This window comes from Alligator sinensis, unplaced genomic scaffold (assembly GCF_000455745.1).
Source record: "Alligator sinensis unplaced genomic scaffold, ASM45574v1 scaffold543_1, whole genome shotgun sequence".
In the NCBI taxonomy this organism is placed as follows: Eukaryota; Metazoa; Chordata; order Crocodylia; family Alligatoridae; genus Alligator; species Alligator sinensis.
Window position 1 is genome coordinate 17303 of NW_005842055.1, and position 12402 is coordinate 29704.

General features: G+C 43.7%; 1 protein-coding gene across 1 annotated transcript in view; it reads left to right on the forward strand.

The window, feature by feature from the left end:
- The first annotated feature begins 367 nt into the window (after positions 1–367).
- Positions 368–12402, forward strand: part of PCDH15 (protocadherin related 15) — a 922022-nt gene continuing 909987 nt past the window's right edge. The window contains exon 1 of the mRNA XM_025203355.1: positions 368–470. The gene's annotated coding sequence lies outside the window, so the exon portion shown is untranslated. The remainder of the gene's footprint in view (positions 471–12402) is intronic.

A 12402-nucleotide genomic window follows, 5' to 3' on the forward strand; every position in this document is an offset into this window, starting at 1 on the left:
TTTGTGCTGGGAAGGGGTTTAAAGAGATTACTCTTTTCTTGTCAAGTGACATTGTAAATGAATGTAAGCGGCTGGGCTTCTTTGCCACTGATGAGAGAGAAAAAAGCAAACAAGGAGCCACTAGAATAGGCAACTGGACATAGTACATTAAAGAAGCTAGATCTGATTATCAGTGGGATACCAATTTGTCTTTTGGGCTGTAGCACCTGCTACTAATTGGTGTGAAGAGCTCAGTGGTCACTGTGTGCTTTAGCTCACTCAGCTCTCTCCAGTATTGCTGTGAGAGCAGTAAAACTAATTGCTGTTGCTCCAATGCCACTGATTCAACATGCTGAGCTAATAGCTACAGATAGAGGGCAGACAAATTCCTAGTAGGAGTACACAGCTAGTTGCTTGTGATAACTAAAGCAGTTGGAATGCATAGCAGAACGTGGAGAATGATTGTGTGCTTTCTGGTCTAATATGATAAGGTATTTGTTGCTCATATTACTATTATTTTGGGTATTATTATGCTAAATTGTTTATGTTTCAAAGAAATTGGAGTAACTCTACGTTTTACACTGTTTATGTTGAAACTAGATAGTGAAAATAGGTTGTTCTGTAAAAGATGCTCAGTAAACAGGCTTGGCAGGGAAACTTACTGGATATCCCTAAGCTGGCTAAGCATGAAACTTTAAACTGCTAAGTAAGTTTTTTTTTTTTTTTTTTTTCCTTAAAATTAAAGCCAAGAGCTAAACTGTCTTAAAACAGTTGCTTTTTCATGCAGTGAGGGGTGAGTGTGTGCATGTGCACATGCATGTATACATAATATATGCCAAATAAATCATCTTCTTTCAATTTATAGATAGAAACAAAGAGAAATTATTAAAAATATATATCGTTTTAAAAATAAAACATGTATCTGAGGGCATAAAATACTGTTTCTCTCCTGTAACTTAGTCTTCTGCCTTTGATGTACATATTGTTCTCCCCTACTCTCTCCCCTGCTGCCCCCTTAAGCTTCTGCATTCAGACACTTATTATTGGCTCTTCATGTTTTATTTCTTATCAGTTCCTGTTGCACTGTAAGCTATTGTGTATATCTCCCCTTAATAAAGTATTGTAAGTATAGCCTTCAATATTGATTCAGATGTTTGTCTTTTGATGAGAGAACTAGTTTTTAAGGAGACTATGAAGAAACAGTGTTTTATTTTGTTCATTTTTGCAGGTTTCAGAAATACTATTTGATTAATTATATGCTTGTACAAACATAATTTGTGGTGTTATTTTTAAAAGTCTGCACAGTAATAACTATAGGTTGTGAAATAATGCTAAGTAGCTAAGTGATGGCTTGTTTCAGAGCTCTGTATATTTTACTCACAGAATGTCATTATGAAGATAGTACTTTATACATAATTGCATAATGACATTTTAAGTTTCACCAATGGAAAGTAAGGGGGATAAAGAGTGTTGGGAAATAATATCCACTAAAATTAATGTGATACATTAATGAATATTTCAGTATATAAACAATATATTCAAAATGTTCCATATTGAATGCAACCGATGCTTATAAAATGCTTATTTAAAATGTACTAGTATATATAAGAAATATTTTTACAAGAGGATAATATGTTCAGCCTGTAAAAGGCTAACTCCAAGTCTACCTTTCACTGCTTGTTTTAAAGTGAGCTAATTGTCAAATCTGGTAAGTTAAATATGGCAGGTTTGTACTTGCTGCTTTCTGTGAATGAAGGAGAACAAACAACTTAACTAGAAATGGTTTAGGTAGAATCTTGAAAGGCTAAATGTTGAATTAGAGAGGCTTATATGTAATATATTTATGGTTGCTCTGATCTGAATGAAACTGTCTTCCTTTTCTTGTACGTATAAAAAAATTTGAGAAGGCAGAGGATTGCATGGCAACATGTTACTTGATGCTTTTATCTGTTTGTGCTAGTACTCAAGTTTCAGCAACACAATCCACCTGGCTTTGGAGGCATGGCCCTATGAGAGAAGTCTGCAGTTTAATGAGAGCATTGTTCTGCTTAACGATGAAGTGCTCTTCTCTAAGTTGTTGTAATAAGGTGCTGAGTCAAGAATGTTAGCTCCAATTACTGTTTCACAAGTTACCCTTGAATGGTGAATGTGCAAGCTGTACCAAATTTTGGAGCTTGATATCTGCTTTATGGTTATCTACTTGTCCTAAATCACTGGTTGGAATAATTGTATTGTCACCTTGTGTCATTTTTGCTCAGGCATAATACCTTTGTCAAAAAGCAAATGCCTATAAAATTGTGATGTAAAGCTTTTTAATAAGGTTGGTAAGAAAGTGTGTGTGTTACTAGTGGGAATGTGTTGTCTGCCAAGCAATATCTGTACTGGATACAAAAAATAACCAATTCATCTTAAATGACTGAAATTAAGGTTAAGTGTCCATACCTAACATTGTTACTGATTTTGTTTTTTCCTGTTGTATTTGGATATACAGCAAGGTTGTATATTGAGTTTATTAGGAATTGGTATTATGCTTCTGTACTTCATCACATCAAACCCAGTTTGGAACTCTGTTCTAAAATTTTAAAATCAGGTGCTGTCATTTTGAGTTATTAAATACAATTCAAACAAGGTAACTTCTATGACTACTATTACGGCAGTATCTAAAAACAGTATCTAAAAAGAAAATGCGATGATTATGCATGAAAGTAGGCATGAGTCTGTGGGTTTGTATAACTAATTTTTTTTGGAATTTCAAGATGCTAAGACTATAGAGACATCTTCTGTAGAAGGGAGTGTGGCCCTCTTCCTTGGATCTCTTGAACATATTTTGACAACTCTTGAAGCATCAGGGCATTGGCTGTCATTGTTGCCCTGCTTTACCTGTAGCAGGTAAGGTGCTATGCTTTGGCTGTGTGGCAGGGCTGCTTGTGTAATTTTAGTAATAGGTTAGTCAAGGATTTTCTGGGATGGGTTCAATAGAGACTCTGCCTCTGGCAGGGGGTTGGATTTAGTTGACCTCTCAAGGTCCCTTTGAGCCCTATTCTTTCTAGATTTCCAACCAGATTTCTAGTAAGGCTGTGCGAAACAGCACTGTTCCATTTTGACCTGCATCTTGATGGAACAGCATTTCTTTCAAATTTTGTTTTGACTCAAAACCGTTGTTCTTTTCTGTTTTGTCGAAACATTTTCGCTGTTTCAACGTTTCGCCCATAGGCTATAATGGGGAAGCTCAAAACAGCCTATAATTTTGTCATTTCTGACCTGATTTGGCTGAAACTTGCAGAAATAGTAGCCCTTTCTGATGGCATGAAGCCTGCCAAGTTTCACAGACATAGATGCAGGGGTTTTGGAGAAACTCCACCTTGAGCTGCAGACAACAAAAACTGGTGACATGGGTGACACTGTGTTGTTAAGGTGCAGCAGGGTGCAATCTGCACACATGCTAGCCCCTGCTGTGGCCACAAAGCCTGCCAGCTGTCAAGGAGATAGGTGCAGGGGGGTTCTGGGGCCCTGCACCTCTGGCTGTTAACAGGCAAAACTCCTGTCATGGGTGCTTGTACAACTGTGTCTGTCTTAGGGCACAGTGGGGCGGGGAACTACTGGTTTCTAGGCCCTGCTGTGCCTATGAAGCCTGTCAGCTGTGTCTCTTTTAGGGTGAAAAAAAGCTGCTGCAGGCCTGCTAGGCCCTGCTGTGGCCACGAAGCCGGCCAGCTGTCAAGGAGATAGGTGCAGGGGTAGTCTGGGTTCTGGGTCCCTGCACCTTTGACAGCAGGCAAAACTTGTGACATGGGTGGGTGACATTGCATGTGTGTGTGTGTGTGTGTGTGTGTGTGTGTGTGTGTGTGTGTGTGTGTTCAGGTGTGCCCTTCCTGGCGCTGGGGCCTCTGCATGACATGGCAGTGTGCCCCACTGAGGCCTCCTCCTCCTCCCCTACAGCCTTGGCCTGGTCCACCACTGTAAACGACAGCAGGTAAAAATAATGTAGGTGGTTCAGCACCAATAGCACCAGCAGTTAAGGCAGGCAAACTGAACTGTCAGGCTCTTCTTTCCTATCAAGTAGGAGCACCTAGTGCATGTCTGTTAGGTGCACCCTCACCGTGTGACTGTGTGTGTGTGTGTGTGTTTAGGTGTGCCCTTCCTGGTGCTGGGGCTGCTGCACAACACGGCAGTGTGCCCCACTGAGGTCTCCTCCTCCCCTATAGCCTCAGTTCAGTCCACCACTGTAAATGGCAGTAGGTAAAAATAACATAGGTGACTTAGCAGTCAGCACCAGTAGCACCAGCAACATCTAAGGTAGGCAAATAGAACTGTCACAGATCCTTTCTTTTTATAAAGGAATTGAAAGCAAGAACTAAAGATGTTGTTGGATATATGTTACTCATGTGTGATGGCTTATCTTGTGTTTTATGTTTATTATGAAACCCCCCCCCGAATAGTTAGAGAAATACATCTTAGGAAGCTTGCAGGTTGAAAAACCCTTTGTCAGGCTGAGGAAGTACCTGCAGTTGATGTGTCTTCTGGTCCTGGATGGAAGGAATAGTAAAGAAGCCAGAGGCTGGCCTGGCACACAATGCAGGCAAGAAAGCCAGTCAGTGGAAATGGAGGTCTCAGGGGGTGAGGGACAGGATGGGGTGGGGGGGAATGGGGGACGTAGCAGTGCAGGTAAAAGTGCAGAGGTGCCTGGGGTGTCAGATGTCCGGCAGGTTGCAGCCTGCCAGAATTCAACTGTCTATATTGAGTCCATGAGTTCCTGTACCTACTACCTAGGAGGCTGATGAAGTGCAGTTCATAGGCCCAGCTTTGAAAAGTGGTTTGTACATTCAAACAAGCACCTAACCTCATCACCAGAACTGAAGCCAACTTCATACAGCTCAAAACACAAAACCTGCCAACTATCTCTAGTACCCCCACAAACTGCACACCAGAATCCATCAAAGCCAACAAAGCCCAACTACCTGGGTTGGCACATTCCTCACCAAAAAAGCACACTTCCTCCAGTCTCTCAGGCCTGATCTTGAGAGGAAACAAATTACAAACCACTTTTCACAGCCGGGCCTCTGAACGTCACTTCTTCAGCCTTCTAGGTACAAAAATTCATTGACTCAATATACACAGTAGAATTCTGATACACTGCAACCTGCCAGACATCTGACTCCCCGGGCACCTCTGCACTTTTGCCTGTGCTGCTACATCCCCCTTCTGCCCCCCCCCACCCCACCCTCACCCCCTGACACCTCCATTTCCATTTTCATTGACTGGCTTTCTTGCCTGAATTGTGTGCCAGGCCAGCCTCTGGCTTCTTTACTATTTCTTTCATCTAGGACGAGGAGACGCACAAAATGCAGGTGTTTTCTCAGCCTGACAAAAGGTTTTTCAATGCAAAAGCTGGCATCCCAGGCAGCTAAGCTGAGCTCACCTGGAACCTCACAACTCCACAACAACCAGCAAGCCTCAGACCTGTAAAAAATGTGACAGGTCTGGGCTTTCCCCAGCCAGGACTGAGTGTGTGCATGCATTCATTTGTGCATGTGCTACCTAGAGGTTATGGTACCTTCTACCCACCCTTCACCGTGGGATCATTGGTCCTTACATTTACAGGGCTGCCATGCTGCCAGCAGTCCCACTAGGCCTCCCTACCCTGTATGTTCTTGACTTGGTGATAAGTATGCATGTGCCTAGGCTGGTATGGATGTGTATGTGCCTAAGCTGGTAGAGAGAGTGTGTGTGTGTGTGTGTGTGTGTGTGTGTGTGTGGGTGTGTACGCACCTAATTTATTTGTGTGTTTGTATATGTGCAATTGTGTCACACCCTCCTGTCTAACAACGCAATATTAAGATCCTGAGAGTTGGCCTGACCCCATAGGGCAACATGGGTGAAAGAATGTAGATAGGTGTGTGGTGCAAAGAAAAAATGTATAAAAGTAAATAGAAATATGGCTTTGGCCCTATATAAATTCTATAATGTATGCTGCAAAGCTTTAAATGTATAGAAATAAATGTATTTTGCTTCCTATATGAATTAAATTCTACAGTAATCCTATCGAATATAATTATTGATTCATTCTTTTGAGTTCTATGAATATAATAAAATAAAAGAGCCTAGAAGAAAAAAGGTATTCTGAATCTGAAATCCCTCTTGCTAGCAAGTAGGGAATCCCTTAGAAGATAAGTGCTGCTAGCCATAGTTGTCTGATGCTGAGCTGCTGGAACACACAGCTCACTAACTGATAGCAAGGCAGAAAGCAGGGCAGTTTAAACAATGCTGCCTTTTTATGTAGTTTGTCTATCCCTCCCCCAGAGTACTGGGATTGGAAGGTACCTTAGGGAAGGATGAGCATTACTGGCCAGCTACAGAGTGAATAATAAGAGCACTCCTTTCCCCTCTTTCCCCCTCCCTCTCCTTACCTTAGTTTCTGTTTCCCTGCAGGCAAGCCCAGCTTGAGCTTCGAAACTCAAAACGTTTTGACATTTTTTTAAACATTTCAACTTCCCTCGTTTCATTTTTAGGCTGTTTAGAAGCTCTCAGTTTCATTGCTATGTTGTCACCATTTTGAACTCAAAATGAGTCGAAACAGTGTCAAAATAAAACTGCCAGCAAGATTTCACACAGCCCTTTTTCTAGGTAATTGTCAACATGAATTAATCTAAACATTTATTATTATTATTATTATTATTATTATTATTATTTAAGAACTGTATTAAAATATAACCCAGTATTAGTGGTTGCAAGCACTAATCAGAGAGTCATACCCATTGATACAAACACTGTATATACACTCTGGCTAAGAGTTTTCAAAAGAGCTGATATTATATTAATACTTCATGAGATTTCTGGTTCATTCCCTGAAGCTTCTGTTAAAACTTGCAATATTTTAATGAAAGATGGTCCCTGTCAAAAAGACCTTCATATCTGAGTACAATATGAGATGGCAAGTGAAAGCAAGCAGATGGGGATGCAAGGCAACAGTGAGTTATGATTACTGTAACTTTTATTATCAACAGTATTTCCCTCCTGCCATAACACACCACAATACCTGGTTTGGCTGGTCCCAAATTTGTTTTATCCCAGATCTGAATTGTAGGACTTCCCAAAATGAATTTCTGTGGAGGACTTTGATACCACACCCCCTCTCATAGGAGGTATTAGAACATTTTTTAATTTCCCAGTGTATGAACTTGGATAGACAATATAATAGAAGCATAATTATGTGATGGCTACTCAGGGCACAGACTAAATCTTAGCCTTTGAGGGAGGCAATGTTGAGACTCCTGTTATCTTTGTGTTTTTTTTTCTAGCTAGTTTAAAATCACAGTTCTAGTGTGAAGGGACCCTTAGTGGCCGTGAAAGGAAGACTGTTTATCAGTCAACAGTTGTGTATGTTAAGAACAAGTACTGTACAAACTTATCCTATTAAATTCACATAGATTTTATAGACATTAGAAGCTGGAAGGGACCTCATGAGATCATCGGGTCCAGCCCCGCCACCAAAGGTGGGAAGTCAGTTGGGATCAAGTGACCCCAGCAAGAAATATATCCATCTGTTTTTTGAAAGAGTCCAGAGTAGGTACTTGCACCACCTGTGGGGGGGGAGTTTGTTCCAGACCTTGGACACACACACTGTAAAGAACATTTTTCTTATGTCTAGTCTAAATCAGCCTTCCTGGAGTTTATGGCCAATAGACCTTGTTATCCCTTGGGAAGCTCTGGTGAACAGGGGATCTCCCAGGTCCTGATGTACCTCTCTTATGAAGTTGTAGGCTGCCGTCAAGTCCCCACTTCTTTTCTCCAGACTGAAGAGTCCCAAGTCCCTCAGCCTCTCCTCATATGGAGTCCCCTCCAGGCTTTGGATCGTATGAATGGCTCTCCTATGGACTCTCTCAAGCTTCTCCACATCCTTCCTGAAGTGGGGGGGTCCAATACTGGACACAGTACTCCAGCTGCTGTCTCACCAGGGCCGAGTAAAGTGGGAGGAAGACTTACCTGGTTTTGCTTGAGATGCATCAGTGGATGCACACCAGAGTTAGGTTAGCTTTGCCAGCCACAGCATCACTTTGGTGGCTCATATTTATCTTGTGGTCAAGATATCACAATTTCACAAATTTATCCTATCAAATTCACATTAATTTGACCAGCACCATCCCATAGGTGTACATTTTTGCCCTCATTCTGCACTTTCCTGATTTTCAATTCAGGTTCCCCAATGGAGAGTAGTTAAATGACTGGGCCTTTTCTATTCCTTGGCATAGGCCACTACTTGGACCAAATATGCTGGCTTCATTTGCTAGATAAGTAGTTTCTGCTAGTTAGACAGAAAGAAATGAATCTATTGGGTTTCATTACTTCAAACCAGAACAAAACTCAGGTTTCCAAGAACAAATATCCCAGCCTTTTCTTTAGTAACATGAAAAAAGTCATTTAGATTTTTTTTTTATTTTTTTAATGCTCAGGTTAAGTCTCTGGCAGTTTATTCAATAGCATGATTCTGATACAAAGTGGATTTTTTTTCATAGATACTATCCCCCCCTCCTTTCAGAAATCACATTCTTATTTGAATATTGCCAACCCTGTGGCTTTGCAGCCATTATGGATTATTTTTGGCCCTTAACTGCTTCTACTTAACAGTTATTTAGGGTCTTAAATGACCTTAAGCAGCTTTGTGTTAGAAAGGGGGTGGGAGGGAATGTTCCTGTTGTTGTGTAAAATGATCTTAAAACTTCAGTGCTATATATGGGCTATGCTTTTTCTCTTATTCTTCATGCCAAAAGACTTATGAAAATAAATGTTCCTGTTGTTTTTTTTTAGGTACTTCTATTCAAATTAAATTTACTGGGGGCTGAAGTGGAGGGTAACAAATGACTGCATGTTTCCTGGGGTATTCAAATTTGGGGGGGAGAGTTTAGGTTGAACTTAGGGGTGGTAACTCCCAAAGCCACATACCATGAATAGGGTGAGTTGGAACATTGGGAAGCTGTATTCCGTATGATTTTGAGATTTAGTCTGTTCTCAGAGGAATACTTAGATCACTGATTGCTCATGGGACTTAAAACTAGTTTAAATATGGCCTCTGTTCATAAGCAATGATGTTGGCAGCCTGATAAGAGTTGATATCTTAAGCTATGGAAAAAAAACCAAGTCATATCACTTTTAAAACAGAAGTGAGGAGTTTCAACATGTCAGGTAACAAGTAGTAACTATATATTGTGTCTCCAATCCATCCTATGATTAATGAAAGTCAAAGCAGGGCAGTGTGTTTCTAAATGTATGGATGTACACTTGGACTGTGTCTAAAATTAAATTTCAGCACATAAGATAGCTTTCACATTCAGTGGCAAAATCAATTCTCTCACATTCAGATGGAACAACTCTGATTCAAGATAGTAGATGGAGAACAGGGTAAACTAATGTGTAGTATTGCATTGTGGTTGACTGAGCTTTATCCTAGGCATTAACCAAAGACCTAGTTTCTGTTGCTCTCATTTTAGCATCTGTTTATAAATGGTACATAATAGGGCTATGCAAAGCTTCAGTAGCTAATTTGATTCGGAGGAGATTTGGCCCAATTCAGGGACTGAATCTCCGAATCTGAATCGGATTGGGAGACCAAGTCAAATCTTTGAATTGATCTGAAGCATCCAAACTGATTTGGGAGATTTGGGCATAGACTAGCTCACACGTCTATTGGGGTTGGGGGAGGGAAGGGGTGTGGGGTAAGGAGGGATTGGGGCTGGGACAAGCTGCCCAGCTGGGGCAGGGGGGTTCATGACTCGGGGAGGGGGGCGGTGGGATGTGGGCGTGGCAGCTCTGGGAGTGGGGGCTCTGCCCTGCTGCCACTTGCCCAGCTGGGGGAGGGGAGGCAGGATGCGGGCATGGCCCACTCTGAGCTGGGGCAGGGGGGTGTGATGTTCGCATCCCACATTTTCTGTGCTGGCTGGCAAGCAGCAGCAGGGCAGAGCCCCTGTGGCTCCCCCCACTGGGGCAGAGGTAGGCACAGCTGGAGAAGCCATGGGAGAAGCCCCCATGGCTTCCCTGGCCTGGCCCAAGCCCAGCACTTAAAAAAAAAAAGAAAAAAAGAAAAAGAAAAGAAAAATCCAACTAGGGGCTGAAGAATCAAACTGGGGGCTAGGGAAATGAATCAGTTCAATTCCCCAACCCCTGGTTCAAATCAGCTGGGACCTGGGGTGGCTCCACTTGCCAGTCAGAACCTGGCAGTGCTCATCCCCAGTTCCCAGACAGCACACAGCACCCTGACAAGCAGAGCTACACCCATGCCATGGGGCAACTACCATACATGTGCCAGGCAGGGTGGGGGGGGGCAATCTCCACTGCCCCACACTTCATGGGGGGGGCTCTGTCATGAGCACCCAGAGGCCCCAATCATTGCTCTTGCAGCCAGTGAGTGCAGGGCTTTTTAAAAAAAATTTTAAGTACCAGGAAGCTGGGGCCAGGCAGGGCAGCCATGCGGGCTTCTCCTGTGGCTTCCTCTCTCTTTTTTTTTTTTTCCCTTAAAGGGTCAGAGCTGGCCTAGGTATGGCAGCCATGGGGGGTCTGGGGGAGCAAGAAGGAGGGTTAGGAGACTCATGCAGATCTCCTCATGCAGTGGGGGCAGTAGGGGCGCTGGCAGGAGTTCCCCCATGGTCTTCTCCCCCCTCTCCCAGTCACCCCTCCTCCACCCCTGATACTTTCCAGCTCAGTGTCAGCTGCAGCTTCTTGCTGCAGCCACTAGGGACTGCCCAAATCATCAAAGCTCTCTGAGTCTTTTCCAAAGATTCAGAGAGCTTTGAATCAATTCAGACCTTTTAATTGGACCTGATTTGATTCAGATTCAGAGATTCGGCCACCAAATTGGGCCGAATCTCATCTGAATTGAATCACCACCTGAAGCTTTGCACAGTCCTACTGGGCATCACAGTTTGTAAAGGAGATCTTCAGTGGTGAAGGAGCAGGTTAGGGACTACTTAGAAAAGTTGGATGTGTACAAGTCCATGGGGCCAGATGGGATACACCAAGGGTGCTGAGGGAGTTGGCTGATGTGATTGCAGAGCCATTGGCAATCATCTTTGAAAACTCATGGTGATCAGGATAGGGCGTGGGTGATTGGAAACTACAGACCAGTCAGTCTCACCTCAGTTCCTTGAAAAATCATGGAGCAGATCCTCAAGGAATCCGTATGTAAGCACTTGGAGGAAAAAAAGGTGATTAGGGACAGCATGGATTCCCCAAGGGGAAGTCATGCCTGGCCAACCTGATTGCCTTTTATGACTGGTGACTGGCTCTGTGCATGTGGGGAGACTGGTGGATGTGGTATACCTTGATTTTAGCAAGACTGATATGGTCGCCCACAACATTCTCGCAGGCAAGCTAAGGAAGTATGGGATGGATAAATGGACTGTAAAGTGGTTGGCTGGAGCATCGGTCTCAGAGAGTAGTAATCAATGGTTCAATATTTAATTGGCACCTGGTATTAAGTGGAGCACCCTAGGGGTCGGTCCTGGGACATGTTTTGTTCAATATCTTCATCAGTGACCTAGAAGATGGCATAAAGTGCACCTGCAGGAAGTTTGCAGATGACACCAAACTGAGGGGAGTAGTAGATACACTGAAGGGTAAGACTAGGATTCAGAGTGACTTAGACATGTAACCCTGGGCACAACACTACACATGCCCTCACCTAAATAGTGGGATCCTGGGGTAACCAGTAGCCCTGCCCAATCCCCCTGGGAAGCTGCTGCAGGGTCCCTGAGTGGAGAGCCTCCCTTTACAATCAAGTACTCTCACAGACAGTTATAAAACTATTTACAAGATTTAATTATTTACAAAATAACAAGTAACCAATAAATAAACACATTGATATACCAACTAATAAACCCTCACAAACTTAGTTACACAGTCTCTCACTTGCACACGGTGTACTGGGGATCCTGTGTGCACTGCCCCTGGCGGGGTGTCTCAGGGAGCGGCTTTGTCTGTGACCCTGCATAGGGTCTGTGGGCGCTCCCTGGTGCTGGTGTCCCTCTCCGTGCTCCAGAGGTCTCCGGGCAGAAGGGGGCGACTCCTCCTCTGCAATCCCTGCAAGACAGCCTTCCCTGCCTCTGACCCCACTTTCCTGGCTCAGCAGGGAGCAGTCTGGGCTGCAGGCTGTAGCAGCTCTCTTCACCCGCAGAGCCTCAAAGCTCCAGAAAACACAGCCCCTCCCTAGGCCTTGCCTGGCCCAGGGCCCCTCACCCACCAGGGAAAACGTCAGTCTCCAGCAGTCTCCCCCTGGCTCTGCTGTGCTCACCCAGCTGCTGCAGGTGGGTTTTCCCAGGCTCAGAGTCTCCACACAAACAGCCCCTCTCTGATCCTGCTGCCCCAGCGCTCCCGGGCCGGAGAGAGAAACTGGATACTGTATCACTCCCAGTGCAGCCGCTGCTGCTGCTTCTGCAG